Source organism: Anarrhichthys ocellatus, unplaced genomic scaffold (genome assembly GCF_004355925.1).
Source record: "Anarrhichthys ocellatus isolate YVR2014 unplaced genomic scaffold, GSC_Weel_1.0 scaffold2, whole genome shotgun sequence".
Taxonomy (NCBI): domain Eukaryota; kingdom Metazoa; phylum Chordata; class Actinopteri; order Perciformes; family Anarhichadidae; genus Anarrhichthys; species Anarrhichthys ocellatus.
Window position 1 is genome coordinate 10,147,795 of NW_022280032.1, and position 24,801 is coordinate 10,172,595.

At 41.4% G+C, this 24,801-nt stretch overlaps 1 protein-coding gene across 1 annotated transcript in view; it reads left to right on the forward strand.

Moving 5' to 3' along the window:
• The first annotated feature begins 2,293 nt into the window (after nt 1-2,293).
• tln2b (talin 2b) overlaps nt 2,294-24,801 on the forward strand; it is a 74,338-nt gene continuing 51,830 nt past the window's right edge. Inside the window, exon 1 of the mRNA XM_031870660.1 lies at nt 2,294-2,409. The gene's annotated coding sequence lies outside the window, so the exon portion shown is untranslated. The remainder of the gene's footprint in view (nt 2,410-24,801) is intronic.

Sequence of the window (24,801 nt, forward strand, 5' to 3'; positions counted from 1 at the left end):
GACCAGCACATCTGTGGCTGTTTGAGAGATGAAGACAGTTTAAATGAAGCAGGAAACAAGTGGATGCAACACCCGCCCCCTGTGCATGAACAGGATCCTCCCTCCCTTCTTAGCCACTGGTTCCCATGGAAATATCCAAACCACAACAGAGCTCACTGTGTAGTGAGATGAGCTTACTTCTACTGACTAGCTTTACTTTATTTAGGAGAGCTACAGGTCAATCTTCTCATAATGTCTTACTGAAGTCCTTGTGATGTTTAAATAAATGTGGTATGTGCTATCGGTTGAACCATCTGGTATCAGTATATTGTATATTTGCTTATTCTAGTACTTCATTGACGTTTTATCGCACTCATTTTCAAAAAAAATATTAAGATGCTGAGCACATTTGTATTGCTACGTCATCACTTCACTTGGAAAATTCTAGATATAATTGACATACAGGAGTCCCAGTCAGACAGCTCCCTAGTCTTCAGCCTTTATTGAAACATTGTCATGTCAGTGCTACCCTCTTGTGGTGGGTCACAAAGCAGGTGTAATATGAATTATCACCAAAATGCATGAAACTGCAATGTTACTGCATAATCCCCCAAAAAGTTCTTGACACAAACTTAAACATTCATCCATTCATTATCTGTAACCGCTTAACCTATTCAGGGTCATGTGGGGACTGGAGCCAATCCGACTTAAACAGTGCAACTAAACCTGTGTCAGTTCTGCTTATTTTAGTCTTTTTACAGTAAGACTCTAGACTTGACACAGACTTAACCTGTTTATCCTGACGGACCCAGTAGGCCTACTGGGACAGCTGAAAAAAGAATCAAATAAACCTGTGCCAGCTCTGCTTGTTTCAGTCTATTTACAGTAAGATGCTAACGCAACAAGGACAGTGTTTTTACTCTTGTCCCCTGGCTTTCCTTCACTCTCCGTTGGAAAGTGATAAGAGAAAGTGGAGGGATCGTGTAAAAAAGCTCTACTCTGCCCCGGCCAAGGTTCAAGTGGTGTAACTTGGTTACCTTGTGTTACCAGGCAATAAAGGACAGAGTGATGTCAGTGCTGCTAACAATATACTAGGAAAGTGTCCTAAATGGGGAACTTCTCAGAAACGTTTATCCAAAATGTTTCAGTCACATCAGTAATTCAAGCGTTCCTCTCTGACATCTTGTACCTCTCAATTCCCAATTGTGAATTTGAGTTGAATTAAGAATGTGCGATATATATCAACTCTACTATTGTTATTATGATTATAATTAGTATCTATATCATCAGCATGCACACTAATTGGCTGGAGAAAAGGGTTTACATGTCAAAGTTCTTTGTTGTCTGGTTTGCCATCAAGATTTTAGGAATTAGTTCTGCATTTTCTTTCTGACAATTAAAAGAGTGGAAGAATAAAAGCAAAAAATATCAATGCAGACCAGAGAGACGGATGATCAATCCTCTTTTGATGTTTTTTATATGAAATATTAATAATATATATTCATTTGTAGTTAATTAATACAGACAGCCTGATAATACGTATATACTCAAGCTGAGTTTGAGTATATTTTTGCATGGATGCTTGAACATCTCCATTAGGGGGCAGTATATGCCCAGATAAAAGAGTAACAGTACCGAGAGGGAGATGTTTTTCCGATTGATAGATTAGATACTCTAATCATCACAAAGATTAGCAGAAAACTGAAAACCCTACCAAAATTTGCTCATCAAAAAATGAATTAGAGTAGGCTGCATGGTTTATGTATTCATCAAACAGCTTGCTCTCTAGAAGATCCATTCTTTAAAAATAATCCTAACCAGTTAATTGTTATTTCCTGGATGCAATTATTTTGACATATACTGTATTATTTATTTGCTGCAGATATAACTCCACTTTCAGCATTAACGTCCATTTGCCATCGATATATTGTCAAAGTGGGATATGGACTGTCCGACCCTAATGTTTGGTCTGCTGCAGAGCTGTCGGCAGGTGTAGCACAAATTCAAAGCATTTTCAAAATAAGAGACAACTCAGCCATTGAAATCATCGTAAAGCGTGTATGCATTTGCATGATTACCAGGTCTATTAACAGGGCTGCTCATCTGTATCAACCAGCCTACTCTTGAGCCTTCAAACCTCTCTTGATCTGACTCTATCGATGTTTGTCAGCGACCATCACAGACTGTATATGAGGAGGAAACCATGGGTGATTGTGACGCCGCTTCCTTTTTTTCGGCGCATAGATATGCGGTCGTTTTCCTTTTTTTCTCCCCCCCCCCTCGCCATCTCTCTCCACTGTACGATAAACGAGGAGGGGCTTGATGCCGTGGAGGAGGCAGGCAGGCTGAGCTTGACCCGCTTGCGGTGTGTGTGTCGCCCAGCCCCACATCCAAACCAGGTCGCATGCATTAACGAGTGACAGACATCAGGTAGGATTTCGCTGTCATTTTTTAAAATGTATTTGTTATTGTCTTGTGTGTGTTTTTTTAAACCTGGGCGCTGTTGTTCATGGTGCTGTTCCTCCCAAAGCGGGCTTACTACAGGGAGGCGGACCGCTCGATGTTGGCTCAGCAGAAGCGCTGGAAACATTTCATACTAACCAGCCTGCAGACGACCTTTTCACATGATTAGTGGGATGTGTTCCACCTCACCGTGTCCTCGGATTCAACACCAGCCGATTTGCTTCATCTGACGTGTTATTATAAGGCTGTCAAATCTATTTCTCCGCCTAATGTGTGACTGACTGCTTTTGACATTGACAGATAAAGAGGTAATATGACGGATGTATCATTGACCTATTTGTTTGGCGTTGTTGCTGCACGTCACATTTGTAGTTCTTGCAGAAGGCTAAATAGGCAACTAATGCTGCCCAGCTCCAGCATCCTTTCTGCTCTGCAAAGAAATGTGCTGTGTACAGTAACTTGGACTTGACCTGAATGTTATCTGGATCGGCTTAACATCAAAGCTATGTGGGACTGTGGTGTGCATGCACGGATGCAACCACTGATGATTTACAGTGGGCGGACAGCACTGTGGGCAGAGCAGGCAGGGGTCGCTCTGTAATGGTCAGCTTGGTCCGGTTTGCTTAGACTGATAAAGCCTGCCAGCCCATTAATTATTTGCCCCATTGATAAGAATCTGCTACTTCATGGATCCCTGTGGGAAAATTCCTACTTTTTACCTGACACCTTCCTGCCTGCTGAGGTCAGAGTGCATGCTCATCTGGCTATACTCGCTCCAAGACCCCAGCAGGCAGGATGTGCATCCCCTGATCGGATTGCACGACTCCTTAACCGCTAGGCCGCCCTGCTGCCTCATACAGATGTGCGTGTGCGTGTGTGTGTGTGTGTGTGTGTGTGTGTGTGTGTGTGTGTGTGTGCGCTGCACTGGTGTAGAGATATTTTATGAGCAGTGACATGTTGTCACACAGGTAAAGGGCGTTATATGTTAACCCAACAAAGTGACTGTACACTGCACACCTCTACAGTGCATATCTTTCCGTGGTTGGTTTATACAGTACTTTAGTTTGTGGAACAATTGTATGGGTGTTGGGCTGACTCGCTGCGCCAGACATTACACGTCAGCCTCTTTCAACAATCTCATTACTGAAGAAGCTTTTTTTTGCCGCTAAGACCATAACTGTTCGAGTAAAACAACCCACCCCGCCCCTCTATAGTACAGAGCAGCTGAGCATGTTCTGTGAGAGGCATCTTGTACCAATAAGGGTCAATTCAAGGATACTTGTGCCGTGAGGGGGGTTTCAAACCGATATTGAAGAGTGGCATGTTGTGTCTGAGTGATGTAACTTGAAGAGTCAAGCTGTTCTAGCAGACAGCATGTGATTCTTGATGATTTGATACCGTTAGGAACCACTGAGGGTGCTCGGGGCTTGATTCTATCTGGGAGTAGCCGTACTAAAAATGTCCTCCCTGGTGGTACTGTAAGGCACCAGTTAGTGTGGGATGAAATCACCCAACAACAAAATTGTAGGGAATGGTATGTGGAGATCAGCATTGTTGCATGTATAATTTCAGCATAGCATCTCTGTTTGTTAAGCCTCAGTTTAATGCTCGAGGGCTGTATTCTGGTTTGACGTTCTGAAAACATGCAGGGTCCAAAACCGAATGGGTGGGATGTTGAAAGCTGATGGTGTCAGACATAACCAATTTAGCTTAGTCGCTGAAGTCTGCTTAATGTCTGGTAGAATAGAGGTCTCAGCAAATTGCTTTACCTTAGTAGAAATACTAAAAGGAAATATTATATTATTAGAAATATTGGCAATTGAGCTTAATGCTACAATGTTCAGATTTACACTTACTGCTACCCATCACCCATGGTGTTGACTGACGTATGTTGGTCTGTTGCTTCTGACATGAACCTATCCTGTGAGGTTTTTAAAGCTGTGCGTGTAGACTGGGTAGCTACAAATGAATGTCCCTTTGTGTGATAAATAAAGTTGCCTGAATCTGAATAAAGAATCAAGATGACGATATCGGCCCTTCACCTTTTCAAAGTTATATTTTAGTTTTGTCAGTAGTGTATGTCGTATTTTCAAAGAAAGTACATGTTAGGATCGCGTGTGCATCCTTTGTAGTGTCTAAAAAAAAAAATGTGTTGATTGGCAGCTTGTTGAAATGTGTCAATAGGGAATAATCTCCAGATTACACAGTCCTGTGAAGGCTTTATGAGTCCTAAATACCTTTCCCTTATAACCCAATTGAGCTGGATTGTCTATAGGATTAATGTATTTATGTTTAGACTAGGCAAAACTGATTTGCTCATTTGTGTGTGTGTACATAGCATTGTGCGTTCAGATATATCATTTTGTGGAAATATTGAAGCGACGTAAATCTCAGCAGTGGAACACTGCACCTGTTGGTTCACAATATACAGAATTAGTTTGTCCATGTTTGATACAGAAGCAGAGACCTTCCCAATCTGAGAATCTGCAAGGAGTGCTGCCCACTTTTCTACAACACAGTACACCGATATAATTAGATCACAGCACCACCAGTGTCACAAGTTCACATGCAGCATGCATCTGCCAGCGGCAACTGATAAAAGCTCGCTGTTCCATCAAACACAACACTAGATACTATTCACAAGACCCAAAGGTAATCAAAGCTGTGTTTGTAAGCTGGTGCCAAAAGAAATCAGAAAAGTTTTCAAATTTAAACATAAAAAGTAGCGCAAACTCATAGATACCGTCAGCATACTGCAATTTTACTTTGCATTGGTAATTAAAACGAAGCACTATTTAAACGGTGCCTTTTCCCCACTCATTGCCAGCTATTGAAGAGGCCATTACCACAGTGATTCCGTATTATGGGAAGCTATTAACGGTATCTCTGCTACAACAACTTTAGTTCACTCATTTACTCTGCGTCTAATTTACTGGGAATCACAAGTCTCAAAACATGCTCTCAGGAAGTGCTTTTACTCACAGCGTTCTTTCGAATTGTGCAACCCAGGGAGAAACATGCAATCCTTAAACTTCCCCATAAATGACTATAACAAGGTCATGCATTCCCGAGTAAGTATTTTGATCCACAAAGTGTTGAGAACAAGCAATTGTGAAAGACAAAGCTTCAGCTGTATTTCCGTGCCGTTCATTAGAAAGTGTTTTTCCTCTCTGCTGTTGCAGTTGCTCCGTCATCAAGAATACATTCCTGGTCAGAATTCCCCAGGAAATGTTCAGCTGGTGGGGGGGGGTTTAAGACTCATTGGAGAGTTTGATCGTTGAACCATATTTAATGTGTAGGAGGTGGAAAGTAAAACACACCCCATGCTGTCGCTGTGACCCAGCCTTTGTGTTCGGTGTTTACGGGTGAAATAGATCTCTCCTCTGTGTTTCCTCTGCTGTCTCTCTGTGATCACAGCCTCTTTAGGGCCTGGCTCGCCTCCAGATCTGTTTCTATAGAACAAGAGGCAGACGTATAAGCTGGCAGCCATCCTCACTCCTCCACTAGTACATCGATCTGATTTAATAATTTCCTGTAATTTTTCCCCAACGGATCACTGTCAATATGTGTTCATTAACACTTGACCACATTCCCAGTGTGCTTCCAGATTTGAAGTTGGGTTGATCTCACATCAGATTAAGTTGACTGCACTCTTGATTAATGATCGTTGGCCATTATATCAATGCGTATAAGTCAGCTCACTCAATTGTTGATCCTGCAATAGCTTTATTTTAGTTTTAGTAATAGTTTTATTGGCAGAATTATTACAATTATCGACAGCAATATGATTTTTTTTAGTTTCTTGATTTAATTCCTCTTTTCACTTGTGATCAGATGAGCTGATCATGTATGCAGGACATGACGACATTTGCTAAAAATCGGCATACTGTGAAAATCAAACAAGTGAAGTGGTACCATGTTGAACAGGAACCTCGCAGAGCTGGCAGTGGTGGCCGATACAGTACTTACCATTGTGTGTACTCGGCATGCTGGGCTTGAGATACGTAAGCAGCAGACTCAAGAAGTAGGTCAGTAGATGCTGGCGTGGTGCGCTTCAGGTCGGAGGCAGTGGCACTGCCGTTGGCACTTCTTATAAGCAGGTCAAATGAGATGCCAGTTTGAAGTAGCAGATGACAGATCTGACTTCCCCATCATGGTCCCAAACTGGGTTAGTGGTATAAAAGAAAAGAGGTGTGATGTGAGGGTTCCCTGAGCACCAGCTGTCCGCTTAATTCAAAAGCTGTCTCCTTACCTTCGGCTGCCTGACATAAGATTTAGTCATTTTGTTGACATTTTAAATAGTTTGCTTTTATGCAATTGGTGTAAATGACTGTATTAGCATTAAGTTGTTCTTGTGAAGTGTCAGAGTAATTGTGCAACTGACACTATACTTCATTTTGTTACGTCTCTGTTTTGGTGTTACAGAGGAACATTCGGATGACCTGACGCAAACTGATTATCAGTGCTAAAGATCATGTGATTTACAGCCTCCTCTGGAAAGGGGAGAATGGCTGAACTAATGCTTTTTGTGTTTGTGTGAATACAATTAAGCGTCCATTTGGCATTGTATTGCATTTGAGTCTGAGGAGCTGATGTACATTATTCTGTTTCAGTCAATATTTTGCCTTCTGTTCTTGAAGTGCAAAATGCTGCTTTGGGCTTTGATGCTCACAGAATCCATAGAACACCTCGTAGTCTTTGTTCAGTTATATGGCTGCTTGTGTCACCTCATTGTACCCAGCCCATCCTATTTTTAGTGTCTCTTTGCTGTGATGTATAATCCTCTGTTGAGTGTACATTAAAATCTATGTATCACAAATTTTTTTTTTGGCTGGTTATGATGCATAGATGAAGTGTAATACCTTGTCTACACTGTACAGTATATATGGCTATGGGTATATATTTGTTGTGTTATTATTTGTGATCTGCTTCTAGTAGTGTTTGTTGTGGCCAGTATCACAAAGAAAGCACATTAGAGGCGCACTCTGAAAGGCTCCGATGGTTTCACCCCCTCCATCAGCATGCTGGGAGTGTTTTTCACTGGCAGGGGGTCTCCCAGGAACGCCACAGGAGCTAGAGGTCAATGACAGTGGGGCAGAGATCCTAGTGAGCCAGGCACTTGCCATCGATCTGCATCAATGATGCATCACAGCCAAATACAGCTGAATGGTAGGGGTCGTGCACAACAGCACAGTTCAGACAATAATCAGTTGATGAGACAGTTTTTTATTTTTACACCTATGACACAATTGTTTCGCTTGTTGATAAAAAAAAAAAAAATCAAAGAGCAGCTTTTGAAGTTAATCCCAGTCTGTAATTGTCCGCAGTGGGAGATTGGGAGGTTTGAGAGGCTTACACGATGTTCAGATGGAGGGAGCAAAGGCTGGCTGCACTGGGACAGAGGATAGAGGGAATAACCCACAGTTAAAGTAAACAAAATGATATTGCTGTTGAATGGCACCGTTCATCTTATTTTCGGGAGAATTGGAAAGCCTACATCAAGGCTAATTGAGGGCTGTCAGGTCCTGGGTGTGCTCAGAAGCTGTCAGGCTGTTTTTGTGACGGGGGGGGGGACTCTCCTGTCTGAAGAGCAGCACTGAAATTCCTGCTATCCTCTGCTTCTGATCCTCTGCAGGCTGCAAGGGTTGCTGACAGAGCGAGAACTCTCTCTGTTTGTCTGTCTGTCTTTCTCTCTCTCTCCCTCTCTCTCTCATCACAGGGCTATGTAGTGTCAGCACCTTGAGTCTCAAAGAAGAACTGTGAACTTCTCTGATACACTCTTGTCGAAATCATTTCACTTTGGCCCGGCGGAAGTGCATTTAGCAGCTGGATGCTGCACAGTGTAAGTGATTGTGTTACTTTAGCCTTGTATATCCAGCTCATCAGCAGTGCAGTGACCTTGTGTTAAGGGCAGAGGGACTCTCTGGTTACCCTCAGTAGAAGTCAATAGCTAGGATCACATTCTTTGCTCCGTTTTTGGAGATGGAATGATAAAGTTGACTCAGTCACCATTTTGAGCTTGGACCACATTTGCTGTGGGAAAACTGAACCTGGAAGTAGAAAAGCCCAGATACACCGTACTGTGTCGCACAAAGCTGTAGGCCTCCATTAGGTCTGTTAAGAAATCTCTAGTCAACCAGTGGTCATGGGATTTATTTGACAAATTGATAACTTGATTCAAATGAATAATCAATGAAATTGTCTCCAGTGTTATCGTCCATCCACTTTCAAAATCGAATGCTTCTAAGAGACGAACTTTTGCCAATTTTCTGAAATGGTTATGAACAGAACAGAGCATTTAGCCACTAATGAGCCATATTTATATACACTATATAGTTGGTGGAGACCAAAACAAGGCTAAAAAAAACAAGGAGAAGATTGAACTCAAATTCACCCACCAACAACAGCTCTTTAAGTAAGGTATCAAAAATGATTGGTTTTGGTCTCTTCAGCTCTACTAAGATGCAGCACCTTCATGAATGTGTTGACCTATAACCTTAGTTGTTTTGCTGATCCTCTGGGTCGAGTGTGACACAAATTATAAATTGTGGCTGTGGGAATAAGGTCACCTGGCCTGATGGCACAGAATCACTAGCAACGGAGGACTTTTTAATTCATGGCAGGTATTAATTATACAAAATCCTGATGTTTCATACTGTAACCTTGTTGGTCGGTACGCTGTTGTTCTGAGAGCTGAACAAGAGCTGAATATGACGTTCAATTTCCTGAAACTGTGTCAGCAGCCACTGAAGTGAGGGAGATACAAACATCCTCCTAAAGCAGATTTGAATATATTCTGTCGTCTCTCAGGAGGGTTCATCACTATATTCATACGTCTTGGCCTGTTAGTGATATTGTTTGACATGCTGACATGGGCTGGTTTCACATGCTGAGAAGCTGGACTGAACCTTTGTTTCTCAGGAACGCATCCTGAATGTTGTGTGATTTTGTGCGTAATTACATTGAAAAGAAATCAGTGTAGCATTTACAGAACAAAAAAAAAGGAGAAGCTAGCATTCATTCACTTCATGTCAAGTATAACATAGGCGTCATTCCATCATGTGGCCTTTACAGTAAAGGAAAGAAAAAGACTCCAGGCTGTAGACGCTGATGGCCTGTCATATCATGTGTACATTACCTACTTTATTGTTTCCCTTCTATTATGCTCTTTAACGTCTTCCCTGTGGCTATTGTGTTGTTACACTGGATCAACCTGCTTGGGAATATGTTCAGTACCATAACACAGAATAATGGACTAATCATGTTATTTCCATAAGCAGTGTTAAATTCAACCCAGAGCTCTGAATCATGTTGTTAAAGTCAGTGAGCCGTCAAAGGGAGTGGTCATTGTTCCGATGATGCTCTGTTCAATAGAACACAACATGAATGGACAGTGTTTTATGTAAGATGAGCCATCTTGACAATGCCCTAAACAGGGCCACCATTATATGCATGCTCTTTGCATGTCTTTTGCATGTGCTTGCATGTTCTCACAAACGGCTTCCCCATCATCTAAGCTGGAAGAATAGCTCCTTTTGTATCTCGTGAAAGCAACATATCTGGGCTGCTAACAACTGTATGCAGTATTAATTGGATAAAACACAAGGACAAATGAATGGCTTAGAAGCTTTGATTTCAAACCCTCAATGTGCTTTGCTGTACGGACAGACAACAAAGTCCTGTGTGCTACCAATATAGTTGATGTCAAATCTCTGAGGAATATTCTCTTCACACTGGAAAAGGGATATTTTATGCATATTAAAAAAGTCAATAATGAAATGTAGACTTGTATAAGCAGAACAAGTATAACGTGGGCATCTCATTGCACTTTAAATCACTCTTTTTCTTCAAATTAGACCATTATGACCGTTTTCTTCTGGGAATATTTACAGGTCGGCCTGCAGCTGCAGTTCTTTAACAGCCCCGTGAAATACTGAAGCATTTGTCATATTTCTGTCAATGCAATTGGCATAGGTGAAGCGGATGCTGTTGATTTGGATATACTGAGGACACTGTGCAGTCACATAGCACCTAATTTAATTGCATTTGAAGATGGCTTGCAGGTCTAGCACACATGGATCAGAGCATTTCCTTCTGCCCACACACAGTGCACATACAAACTCTCTTTCCGTCTTCTGTTCAATCTGTGAATGCAATATGAGCGATAAATTAAAGCATGACAAATGTAATGTGCAATATTCATGACAAACCTGTCACTAAGTCACTAAATAAGAATGATCTTGTCTGAGCTATTGTCATTACTGAAAGGCTCTCATACAATAAGCAGTATTCATTTTCATCAAGGAAACTTCAAAACATGTTCTCCTGATAGATGTGAACAAATTGCTAGGGGCTAAAAGAATCTTCTACATAATGAAAACAATACAGAGCACAGCGTTAGAAGTGCATCTAATATTAGAAACGTGTTGAAGTTGCAGACATGTATCTTTTCCTTGCCCAAATGGAGATGCTGTGAATAATTTAAAAATGATACGGTGTTAATTTCTTGCCACCACTACCATCTGTTTGGTCCACTATATGACAGCTGTTTGCTTCTCTCTCTGTCGAGTCTTCAGTTTCCTTAGACAGGAGATTGATGGACCTGCAGCCAATAGAGGGTAGCTGCCCACCCGCAGTGGACATGCTATACCCACGGGATGACATCCTCTCACTCCAGTCTGGCTGTGATGGAGTCATATAACATGGCCAGGTGTGTGTGCCAGCCTCAGGGCAAAGCTCATTCTAGTGCTAATGATCATTGTCCCTTTTAAAAACAGTATGAAGTGGCTGATGTGCAGCTTGGTGCCTCTGGTAATTCTTAATTTGCCCTGATTTTTGCTGTGTCTTATTCAATATCCAGGCTTTCTGCCCTTTTCATAATCCAAAAACAAATGTAGTGCTGCCACAAGTAGGATTATTGATGCTGTTATTTAATGACTGTCAAGATCTTTGGCATTTATTTGTGATTAACGGTCCATGTGAAGAGCTCATACTGGGAAACATGCACCATATTTACAGTTTGATGTCATTTCTCTCTGCCTGGGGAAAAGGCTGTCATGAATTACAGGAATCTCACGGAGCGAGACACTGTGAAGCTTTATGAATTCCCCACTGGGAGGCGGGACAAAGAGACGGCGGAGGAGGCGGTGCTCTGAAAGGGCAGCATGTATGCATCTTCAGCGGGACACATCATCCTCGACACATGGCACAAGCTCCGAAGCATTGATTAGAATGCGGCTGGCCTCTCATGTAGGGCGACTCGCTCTGCACTCTTGTTAGCTTCAGCCTGCACGCCCTCCTCATCCAGCCGCTCTTTGTGTAGATAAGGATTGCGAAGGGTATTTTAGGAGGAACTGCTTGGTGTTGCTGGTGCAGAGATTTCTGGGTTTATTTATTCCCACTAGTCTTTTAGTGAGTGAAACTTGTGTTAATTCAAACCAGCAGCACTAATGATGTGCTGCCAATATCTTGTGTGCATACACCAGGCCTGCACATCCTGGATATCTCAATGAGATGGATCTGTCTGCCTCCCTTCGGTGCAGAACCGGGGGACTAATTGAATTACACATCCCCCTCCGTAGCTTCTCGGTCCCGTGGGAGTGCACAACTAACCATTTGGAATCTCTGTTTTTCTGAAATGGGGATGGGCGGCTTTATCGATGGTTCTCCTATGAGCAGCCAAGTGTATAGCCACTTGTGTTTACGTCTCCATAGCTACCATAGGATTAGATGTCGTCACTCCAAGTTCCAGACCTTTTGACCTCCTAATGCATGTGGTCCCGCAACAGCTGGTGCCCAGATGTACCCCACAAAGTTGCATTGCTCACTAATGAAAGAACTAGAAATAGTTAAATTTGATGAAGTACAACAATATATGTGACCTCACTTCACACATTTCCTTAATACAGTTTGTATAGAGCTTTCCCTGCCCTTGGGTGTGAAAGAGAGGTGTGTGTTGGAAGCCCAACATTGAAAAATGTTGACATTGTGACGAAGGATGTCGTAAAGATTAACACTTAACCCAATTAAACCCACTTCACTTAACTGTGCTGCCTGATGTAAAGCATTGTTACCAACATCCATATTGCAATTTATAGGGAGTGTAATGAAACAGATGTATCATGTATAGAAAATGATACATGCCGGGGAAAGTAAAGCACTGAAATTATAATAGATTTTTGTGTTTCACGATTCTCACTGAAGGTCATACTTACCTGCCTTTTCTGTGAACAGTAAATAGATTTTCTAAATGCTCCCCTTTTAGTCACACCATTCACCTAATGAAAATCAGTTACAAGCTTTTATAACCAGACTCTAATTCATACAACATGACTGCATCTAAATGCTAAACTGTGGCAGCAAGGAAAGTGTGCTGAACGCTTGCCCTGTCAAACATTGGTAAAGCTGTGGTGAAACATTGGGTGTCCCCCATCTTCGCTGTTATGAATCCCTGCGTTTGTCTGTGGCGCTTTCGTTGTCGCCCTTTCATAAATCAGATTTACTGCTACATCTGTAGTGCCCATGCTAATGAAGTAACACCCAGTGCAGAGACACAGCATTGATTTCATTTCCTGCCTCTCTGGCTGCTCCCTGGGTAGCTAGATAGAGATTACATGGCGATGTCATAAAAAAAGAAGGGATTAAAGAATCTGTATCCAACTGGAGTGTCACAGCTGTGTGCTCAGCCTCACAATTAGGTGCAGAAGTTGAAGAGAGAGAAGCAGAGATGGCGCCCCGTAGTACCGTGGGCCTCCTCTCTTTTCCTACAGATCTTTGGAGCGTAACTTTTTGTCTTGTTATCCCGAGCTGGATGTGGAGGTTGGCAGGTTCTTTTTTCTCTCCCACACATCTCTGCCAATGAATCGGATGATGCCTCTCCCTGTCAGGGATCTGCGGAGAGGCAACAATGAAATGGATGGGTTGTCCAGTTATTATAGAACAGAGGAGGGCACAATTCGTTGCCTGCCTGCATGCTCGCCTGCCTTCATACCCTTGTGTTCAACCAGTGCCTGCGGTCTGCCTGCCTGTCTTTCCTGTTAGTGGTAGAATCAATGGCTGGTTGTTATTGATCATTGGTGCTATTTCAAACTAATTTAATTAACCCTATTATAAACAGTTCAATAAGCACTTGGTTGTTGCTTATCTTGTAAGGGTTGAAATGTCTTGATGTTTACTGCATTGTTACATGCGTAAACTGCAGTTCAGTTTAGTTTTAAAGAAAAGAAAAGGTCAGTTACATGACACGGGGACCGCGTGTTTTTTATTGAGTGCAGTGTGTTGCAATCCAGTGCTGAACCAATCAACGGGAACTCGATCACAGAACATGATGATAATCGATTACTCGTTTAAATTACATTACATTACAGTCATTTAGCTTACAATTCAGATTCTATCACATTCATACACCACAGCTATGGGAGCTATTTTGGGGTTAAGTATCTTGCTCAAGGACACATCGACATGCGACAAGCAGAGCCGGAGCCGGGGATCGAACCGCCGATACTCTGACTGAAGGACGGTTAGCCACAGTCGCTAATTCAATAATTTGAGAAGAAATAATGCTGAAGCATCCAGCTTCCCAAAATGTCCCAAAAGCATTGTGGTAATTTACACCTTTTGAGACATTTGATAGACTAAACGATTAATTAAAAAATAATCAAGATGTTAATGATTGAAAATAGATTATCTTTAGTTGCAGCTATGCTTGTCGATATGGAGAAATCACAATATTTATGATCAAATATCTCGATATTGATATTGTGACGATATTGTAAGGTTAATTATTGGTGCTTTAAAAAAATATTTACACAATGATATTTTTGATAATGATCAGTCATGTGAAAATAATGACTAAGGGAGTAAACAATAGAACAGCTAGAAGAGTGTGAGTTCAAAAAATGACATCACTTCACTGTAATGCAACCTTTAAACCAGGAAAAGAAAAAACACTTAAGCCAAATTACAAAATCCAAAATCTAAGACGACATATAGTCTCATATCGCGATAGCGATATAATATTGATATATTGCCTGTTGCAGCCCTTTTACTATCAAACAGCAATATTGTGTTAACAGTCCCTGTGCAATCTCTCTGGTATTCTACGATGCTTCATGCAGGCATGTGCACCATAGAGCCGCAGAGCACATTCTGACTATCAATACACAGCATTGTGTGCTACACATGAAATATTGCCGTGCACAATCTCACAAATATGCAGCATATTTTTTGCGTGGCTTTATCAGTTAAAATAGCTTCTTCACTTAGTGTTTCCCCTCAAGCTGCTGTAATGTCAAAGTGTTGAGAACTAAATGCCGCCCGGATATCATTTTTGATGCACATAATTTGAAATGCTTCTGTGGCACACTGCGGGCGGGACATTAGAAGCACAAGTTCTGACTAATTCATCCAATCAAGTTTGGAGCAGATGCACTGAAATGCCTTAAGTGTATTTCCTTGTTAGGGCACTGAAAACAATTTGGGCATTTGAAAAGTCTGCGCTCCAATGCTTCTAGCACATTACTGGGTTAAAGCCATGCAAATGCTGTTAGGTTTTTTTGTGAGCGATCCCATTCTTTCTTGAAATCATGTGCTGCTCAATTTGGGAATTGTGGTGTTTTCACTTGTGTAGTTTCAACTTCTAACCCAATAAACTGCTTTAGAGTCCGCCTCCTGACTTACTATACAGCAGGAACTTCCTCATGATATCCACCAGGGCTGTCACCATTCAAATAAAACTAGTCAGAAGGAAGGAACTGAGACACAATTTGTTCAAATGTATAATCCTAAACGACGCTTCAGAGCTGATGCTGTTCCATTCATTCGCTGTGCCTCCGCTGCCTCACTAGGGTTACAAGCTTACAAGCTTATGACTCTTCATATTTGTCTACTGTAAGGTAATTGCATTTTACAAATTCAGATAACAGCCTTACTGTTATTGTGATGTATAATGGTGAAGAATCCAAAATGATTGCCTCTTATTTGGTCCGTTTGACACAACGTGCTAATGTCCTCCATTTTGTGCCAGTGAAGAGAACTGCAAAATCCTAATTTACTGCATGCAATAGATCAAAGTGATCTGAGCAATCGGACTTTATGAACTGGCCCCAGCTGCAATAGAAGGAATTGGCCTGTTGCATTTATGCAACTACAATTTTTGAATTCAGACATACAGTATCATAATGGATCAGATATTAAATGTGTTCCCATGTTGTCGGCCCTATTGCCCACTGTTCCTCTTTTTGTTCCTGCCTCTCCTGAGCACATGTTCTGCCTTTCTGTGAACATAAACGTTTGTTAATAATGTTTCGGACAACGGAGGGAATTGAATCCTTGCTGGACCCGAGTTCATTCTATCAATTGCTAACTTTATTGATCCCCAAGGGATAAAAGAAAAATGGATACATGAAATGATAAACTGATGATGCCCAGATGTTCTGCAGAATAGATCAAGAGACAAGCACTCGTTGGGCTTTTTAATGAGGACACTATTACTGATATGAGGATAAATAGTACAGGATAAGCTGATGTCCAACTTATAATAATCACATCTTTGATGTCCTGGGTATAAAGGTTTTTTGTTGTTGCGTTTGATGTCCTGATTCTTTGCTTTCACCTCGTCTTCATTGAAATTCAAATGCACACTGTCTCTGTCGCAGATGATTGCCATGTTCTCATCTGTGCTATCGCTGCATTTCTCAATTAACAACAAATTGCCAAAAGCTGTCAATGAAAATAACATTTATTCCTAATAGGCTCTTGACGTAGGTGTTGTGTTTACAGCAGATCATGAAATGTTATTGCAGTTGCTCAAAAAGCAGAAATAATAAGAATTCAAATTATTGGCTGGCTGAATGCCCCCACTTAACTAATTAGAAGTCTGTGTCAGCATTAATGAGTTGTGTGCTATGGTTGCAGAATTCGTCGAGGCAATTAGTGAATCACAGAAAGCATGACACTCCACGGCAAACTGCTGAGCTACACAGTAGCTGGGTCACAATCAGCAATACGCTGCCCCGGGAATGACCTCTGATGTGCAGACTGTGCCAATCAGCCACATTAACGTGTAATTTACCGCTATCCTGAGATGTCGTGTGGTCGTGCTGTATGAAATGATATTATGAAGTGTAAAGTCGGTTTTGCTGCGTGTGGAGTGGGAAAGTCTGTTCAGCTGAGTGAGCAATTAGCTCGCCATAGCCAGAAATCAGGAGATCAGGCGCAGATGATGAGTATGTGCTATGAAAGAGACTTTTGTAGACCTCTACATCAAAGTCACATACAGTTATCTGAAGTAGTTGAAAGGAGCTCTTCAAAATATTCCGGACAAGGTCCAAAGCATTTTCTTAAATAGTCCATTGTCCCAAATGATGTAACTAAAGCCGTGCTAGGGACTATGTGACGATGTAACCCTTTAGCTAAATGTTAATGTCAACACATGTCAACATGCTCACAGTGACAATGCTAACCTGCTGATGTGCATTAGGTATAATGTTGATCGTTTTAGTTTGACTTGTTAGCAGGCTAACATTGCTTATTGGCACTAAAACACACAAGTACAGCTGAGGCTGATGGGAATTCCTAGTTTTGCAGGTATTTGGTCATAAACCAAACTATTGGAGAAATTTAGATTTTGACCCAATGGTGGTGCTACATTAGATGCAAAGTCAGGGGTTATTAGTACTCATCATCTGGGGACCATGAATAACAGTCTAATATTTGTGGAGATATTTCAGTCTGGAAGTGGTGGACCGACCGACCGACCTGCAATGCCGTCCCCAGCGTCGTACTGCGAGCATGTCTAAAAATAGACTCGAATATATTCTTTCAAACTCTCTGTATTATAAATGTCATCTGTCAAATTCTATGATACAGTATTTTCTTTGTCTACTACATTTTTTGTATTTTCGTGTACAGAGCCTCAGTCACATTGGTTGAAAATTAGTCCCTAGACAGAAGTGATAAGACCATCGCTCCTGCAATTTCTTTGTCTCAGAAAAAGCTATAACTGACATGAACAGAACGAAACAAGGCTTCAAGTCATTTTGCAAAGCTGCAGTGTCTTACAAATGCACCTGTTCTCCTGTGGACAGGACTTGATAAAGGAAACTGAGATTTGCATGACAATTGTGGCAAGTAGATGTGTTACATTTGTGCTATCACAGTAAGATATATCTCCAACAGAGAGGATGATAACTACAGATGTTAGAGCTGCTGTCATTACAGATGCACGTTTGATCATTTAGGAAACAGTGGATATTGTGACGCAAAGGGTAATTTGACTGCAAGTCATGGTTCTTTGTTACCTTCTGTGGTCGAGATGTCAGAGCTAGAATGTCTTTTTGTGCATCACTGCTTGTGGAGTCTGCCTAGTGCACCAGGGATCCCTTTCATTCCTCAGGATATGTGTCCTTTAGCCATCACTGAGTGGATTTCAGGTAAATCAACACAGAGAAAAACTTCCTCTTTTTTTCTAATGGGCTTGAGTTTCACTAACATCGAGATGCAGAGACACATCTTGGCTTTGGGCTCAATTTCTTTTTACAGTATATACTTACAGTGCACCAACACACACACCCTAAATGGATAGTGTTTTCGTGCCACTTTGGGAAATCCTGTTTCTCTTTTGGAGGTTGAAGGAGAAAAAAACTGCAGAACTGTGAGATAGTGAGTGGTGTCATTTAAGGGATGCAGCATACATAGGCAGTCAATAACAAACTATGTTGGCATCAATCAAACCTCATCTTCATCTGATAGCACCCTCAGAGAGTATGTGTATCTTTATACAGCCATACCAAAGGATGTCTGAATTGTTGCAGTTGCATGAATTTTTAATCAGCAGAGTGTAAGCCATGAACAGACTTTCTTCAAAGAAAATATAATCTCACAGTCTCTTAAGTCTCTTTGAGAAGTGTTCTTGCATTCACGTTGTCCTTCACCAAATGCTCTTTGACGGGCGGGGGAACAGACTTAATTACACTCGGACTGCAGGGAGGAAAATAACTGCCCTTGTGAAGTATATTTTGGTCACTGAACCATCTAAACACCTTGCCCAGGTTTCCAAAGGGTTTTTGATGCTCTATATGTGTTAATCTTTAAAACTAATTGGGTAAAAGGGTTTGCTAATTTAACAATCTTTATGCCATAAAACGTGAGTAAGAATATTATGAAAGTTATGTATAAACACAGTGATTGCAGAGGACCTCCCACACTGCTGTTTAAATCTACCCTCACTTTTGCAAAGTTGTTATGCACAGTAACTTTGAAAATGACTAGTAGTGCCTCAAGCTCGCACTCTTCCTCCTGTCTTGGTCGGGTATGTCCATGTTTTTTTTTTTTCCGAAGCAATGCAGTTAAATATGTACACTTTTAATTAAGTTTTCTCTGAACGACTGCATGATTATTAAATGGGCTACAGGCTCCTCGGACATTAATTATACAAATGCAATAATAAACTCAAAATATACAAATTTTCGAGCATAAGATGGTTTTCTCAGTACCAGTTGTTTTTCAGCAAACTCATGAACGAGCCACTTGTCCAGTTGCGTCTTTAAACGCATCTAAACTTTGCATACTATGTTGTTAATGGAGTTTTATTTCCTTGTTCCTTTAAAGCTGTTGTGGGCTCCCTGATAACCTGGCTATTGTGGCATTTGTAAAAGCTGAGATCTGTTCATCACTGTATATTTGTACACTGGTGTTTAGTCAACATACACAACTGTGGATATACTACATTGAGTCTATTAATCATTATTCAGAGTTGCACCTGGAAGCAGATATATTACAACAACAACTTCAAACATGGTGTCTTGCAGAGTAACTCCCGTGTTACTCCAGCAAACATGCACCTGCTTGATACTCTTGAACGAGCTGCATGAGCAACAGCCTGGCAGGATTTGGGAATTAATCAAACCTCTGTTTCCCGAAGCCCCATCCATGACAAAATACTAGTTAGATGCAGGACCGATCATAAACTCTGTGTCTTTATACCATCTGTTGACATCCTCCATGTATGGTAATAACTTTCTCCTCTGCAGACGTTCACTGGCTTGCATCATTTCCTTAGCATTTGGACAACGTTTCTCTGAACCGGCTTCGCCTTTGACCAGATTGCAGTATCCGGTTCTCATCCATTACGCTACGATTTCTGTGGTCAATGAGCCATCTAGCTATGCTGGGAGTCTGACGATGGGCCTTGCATTCAGCTGCCAGGGAGAGTGCAGAGAGTGAGTGAGTGCAGTGTGTTTGTCTGCATCCACATAAGATGTTGTGCATCCAACAGTCCCTAAGCTCATTACAGTAATCAGGTTAAAGAGAGGGGAACTGGGGAGTGCTTGGCCTGTGACATGTTTCCTCTGGACTTCCCCAGTGAGACGGAGAACCTCTCACACAGGCTCCGGCTGAGCTACTGGGACCCGGCCCTGCAGACGCCTACTCCTAATGATCGGCTCCCGCTGCTTCTGTTTGTATGAAACCCACACTGGGGCATTCAACTGAACCCATGCTGTCATAATGACCAGCTTGTAATTGTAAAGCCCTTCTGATATACAGCCATTCTTTTGGAAGTTTCTGATCCATGTATTGTGGTTCACACTCATTTAGTAAATAGCAAATCCTGCTCTTTGCAATTGACTGTGTTTTTGCACAGATGAAGCCTAAATGATGAAACACAGATGAGACTTTCCTTTAGTTTATCTTCCCAAAACTGCAGCAGCAGCAAAGTGAAACTGCTTAAATAGTGACTGGATTTACAAATGTTGCATGACTGTACATGGGAGAGGTCTTTGTTTGCTTTTGGTTTTGGAGCTTGTATTTTGCGGAGTCAAACGCTGTGATTCAGCAGTAATGATAGCGTCTCTTTTGCATTTCGCCCCTCCCGTTTGTGCTCTGGTTTTAATTAGTACTTTCAGTTGCAGAACATTTTCTGAGATCATTGAAAATCTCCTGCTGAGTCTTTTGTATCTAGCCTCTTGAGAAACTGCAGAGTGAGTTCAGAAAAAGTGATTCAGCCACACTTCAGCTGATCTGCAGTAGTGACAGTTTGTCTCTTTAAACACTGAGTGTGTGTGTGTGTAACCATTGAAGCAACTTCAGTAACCATCTTAGGAACCACTAATGGAAGTCGGGGCTTCTTATCATTCATGGGTTGTTGTTTTTTTCTGTGCAAACTGCTCTGCTTAGTAAAAGCCCCATTTTTCCTTCGGTGCTGACAGGAGTCGTCTGACTTGGGAATTGCCCAAAACCGGGGTTGCTATGGTAACCAGCAGATGTGGAGCATGAAATGGTGAGCCTGTGAGTCCTTAACTAGGCATGGCAGCAGCCCTTACATGCTCCACTCTGTATCGTGTGGCTCCTCTATCTCAGCATGGGTCCAGCTGCGAGACGTGTCCAGAGGTGTGTCGCTGTGTTTCCCATCTGTCGCCTCGGCTCCGAGCTGGAGGCGGTCGCAAAAAGAATTTAAAGTAGTCGGCGTGATGCTTCTCATCACTTGACCCTGTTGCACAATATGCTGAGGATATTGACTGTGGGTGGTTAGTTGACCAGATGTTTATGTTGCGGATTTAAGCCAGAGATGTTTGTTTCTAGTAATCGGGAACACTTGGACATGGTTTAGGGGGGGAAAGAGGGAGGGTTTTTCTGTCCCTGGCTTTGCAGTATTGCTTGTCTCACTTGGTGCTGTATTACATGTTTCACATGTCCTAACTAGATACCAGGGGTGCAAAGTAACCACTGCTGTTTCTGTGATTGCATTTTTCTGAAACCACGAATTAGAGCTGCGGGATAATTCAATGTGATAATTTAACATCTTTCGATGGAATCATATCATGATGAAGCCATCAGATATCGTGATATAACATTTTTGTATTTCATTGACTGAGATAATACTCAGTTCTTTTCATTTGTTAAGTAATTTGTTTACACAAGAGTAAACAAAACCACATGGTTGTTTCATATGTTTTTACTGAATTACCAGAAAACATCAACTTCTTTTGTTAATGTAAGAATAACAGGCTGGTTTACACTTATACTCTTCTGAAAGATATATTTATGTTTCATTGAACTTTTTCTCCTTGTTTCAATATTTGAGAAAAGATGCTCACTGTTTCGGAGAGCATCACAATCAAGTGGTTGTCCTAATATGAATGTTTTCACTTAATTTGAAAATTGAAATTTGTTCTATCCTCAAATGGATATTCCTATAGCAAGGCACAAATGAGTGAAATGCATTTATCTCATCCACCTCTCCTCACTTTGTTGCAGTAGAATTGATCAGAAAAACTATCTTCTTAAAAACACGTATGTCTTTGAAACATTCTTCAGAAAAGTCTTCCAATTTGTTGGCCAGCCTCCTGCGCACAGCCTCAGCTTGAAGAACTTTCTGAAGTGTACAGTATTTGTCAGAGGGAAAGTTGTTGTACATGCGGCCTCCAGCCAATTTAAACATTTGACTCTCCAGTGCTTTTAGTCCTCGCTGAGAGGAAAACAAAGCTGCACGGAGTCTCACAATGATACTGCGCTTGGAATGTACTCCCAAGTTAACTGAATAATGAGCTTTTTTCGTTTGCTTTGGCCTTACAAAGTTTGGTTTCAACTTTTATTGTTCGTTCTCGATGTTGACCAATCATTTTTATCCTTTTGAGAGTGCCCTCTATAGAAAGCTGTTTGGTTCATTGCGTGAAAGAAAAAGGTTCTTGCTTAAGTGGTTTCTCTGTACATTCTGTCTGCCTTTCTCTGTACACATAAGACACTTACGTCTTCTTCACTACACCGGGGGGATCAATGCGCCAGGTAGACGATATCACAGCCAGTTTCTCATTCTCACTGTGCAGCATGTTACATTATGTTTCTCTGCAGAACCTTCAACATAGCAGTTCAACTGAAGTGACACTTTCACATAAAGGTATTTTCATTTTTCAGACACGCTCCATCTCGGTGAATCAAAGTCAACTCCCTCAATCTCTCTTTCTGCTCAACATTTCCAATGTACTTATGACAGGATAGCCGAGAGGCCTTCCGGATGAAACCCAGGATTCTACAGTATAGTCAAGTCCTGTATACAGACACAGCAGCCTTTAACATGGCCAAAGCTCCCTCTTTGACCTTGTCGGCTCGACATTTAAAAGCTGACTTTAGTTGAAAGTCCTGAAATCACTGCAGAGTCCACCCTACATCCAGGTGACCCTGGAAGCAGTTGCAGCCGCGGCCCCGAGGGCAGAGTGGATGTGGCTGCTGCTGCTGCTGTCCGGCCTTATATGTCCAGGAAAAGGTGGGCACAGCAGCAGCCATGGCAACTGTGGGCAGGAGCTGCTGATCTGGAAACAATGGGCCAACAACATGGCCTCTCCCTGAACCTCACCTCATGCAACAACATGGTCTCCCTCAGCATCAGCAGGAGATTTTATTGTTACAGAGACCTCTTTGATGTGGTTATACTTTATGTTGGTAAGTGGTAAATCGAATACTCCGCTAAGCTCACTAAGAGAACAGATAATAAGAGATTGTGCGGAAGAAAGTAAAAGGAACTGCATGTCACGATTAAACTAATATGTCTGCTTGTGGCGTTCTTAGCTAAATGTTTGGTTTCGCTTTGTGTGTCAGGTTTCTTCCTTTACAGCATGCCAGAAGATGTAAAATGCTGATGGAGTCCCTCTGTTTATCACGCTTTGGAGAGAAGCCAGTGTATGTTCCGTTCCACTGCTCTTGATACTGTAATCAGCATGCAAGTGGTAGTAGGCAGTCGGCTGCTGAAGTATGAGAGAGAGGCTCAGTGTTTGGGAGGCAGCGCAGACCTTAGATTGGATTGTCGCCTGATTTACAGGACACGACACTTCAGGCAGAATATACTGATTGTTGGAGCCAGAGGTGTGTTGTCTATATTACTCATGCATTTTGAATATTAAGGTCAATAAAGCCAGTTTGGTATGTTCATATGTGTGGATTTATTTTATGCACGCAAACTCCCACATTCCCCTCACCTTCTACCTATTATACTGTATTTACTTGTACTACAATCTCAGGCATTAACTCACAGACTTCGTTAAATAAGAAAGAATTTCGCAAGCTGCTGCTTTTCATGAGGAGAGGCTGCATCAGTTTGATTTTGTTGCAATGGAGGCAGATCAATGCTGACAGCGGGTTTGGCATCTTAACTCTGACCTTTTGTAATTGTGATGCAATGATTTCATGAGCCTTCTCTTTGTCTGCCTTGTACTTACATATTCTTTCTCTAATTACTGTCAAATCTGCTGAGTCTTTCCTTGATTCTCTTTTATCTCCCTGCTTCTGTCAGTCTGCATTTAATGAAATGGCATTTCAATTATGTCATACTGTATTGCTGGCACATACAGTAGTCCTACTATCAGGAAGTGTAGCAGAGAGGAGAAACAGCAGGCTTATCACTGTAAGTCTCCTTTTTGGTTTGAGGGACATGACTGAAGGAATCCATAGGAGGACACTTTGATTTGGTTTGAATTTACAATCTACTGAAATTGGATCTTTTTTTTGGGGGGTTCTCTACAGCTGTTATATGGTAACTGAAAAGATGTTGTGGTTGTCTATGTGTTACTGATAAAATACTCATTATTCATGGTTTGGTTAGAATTATTAAGAAATGAAAACGAAGCACAATCACTTAAAAAGAATGGAAGGATAATTTATGTAAAAGTACAAGCCATATAAATGTAAATGTCTTCCTCTCGCATGTCATCACCTCAGTTAAGAGTGATATTCTGTGATTGGTGTGATCCGTGGAGCTGATTACACTTCACTGACTGCACTGCACACGAGTTGCGTCGTAGATGACAGACAAACGTGTGCTTCCAGGTCAGTTTGTCGTTTGACAAAAAACACACATAAGGTACAAAATGCATCTAAGAGGAGGGAGAGAAGGCTGAAACATTCATGTTCACTGTGCCAAAACACTCAATCACCTCAGGGTTTCCTATGAACAAAGGTTCAGTTGAAGCTGTCCGTTTGTTTGTTTCTGTGAGCAAAAACTCAAACTGCAAATGTGTGTTGGTTGAGCTGAACAAACACATTGCAGTAACACTAGTAATACCAAGTTATCTACTGTATTTTGGTTCAGATTAATGTCACCTTGTGAGCGCATATATATTATATTTGACCAAGGTGACATTGCGTTTTATACTCGACATATTGTGTATTATATGTGGGATATATTATACACTATTCAACAAAAAATGGAAATTTGTTGCATTTTTGCTGGTATGAAATTATATTCTGGATGTTAATGCTACGTGCCAAGCACCACTTCAGCATTTTATTCTCATTGTAATCATAAATACAGCAATTACATACCCACATATACTCCGGTGTGACACAGAGAAAAACTCACAATGTTAATAA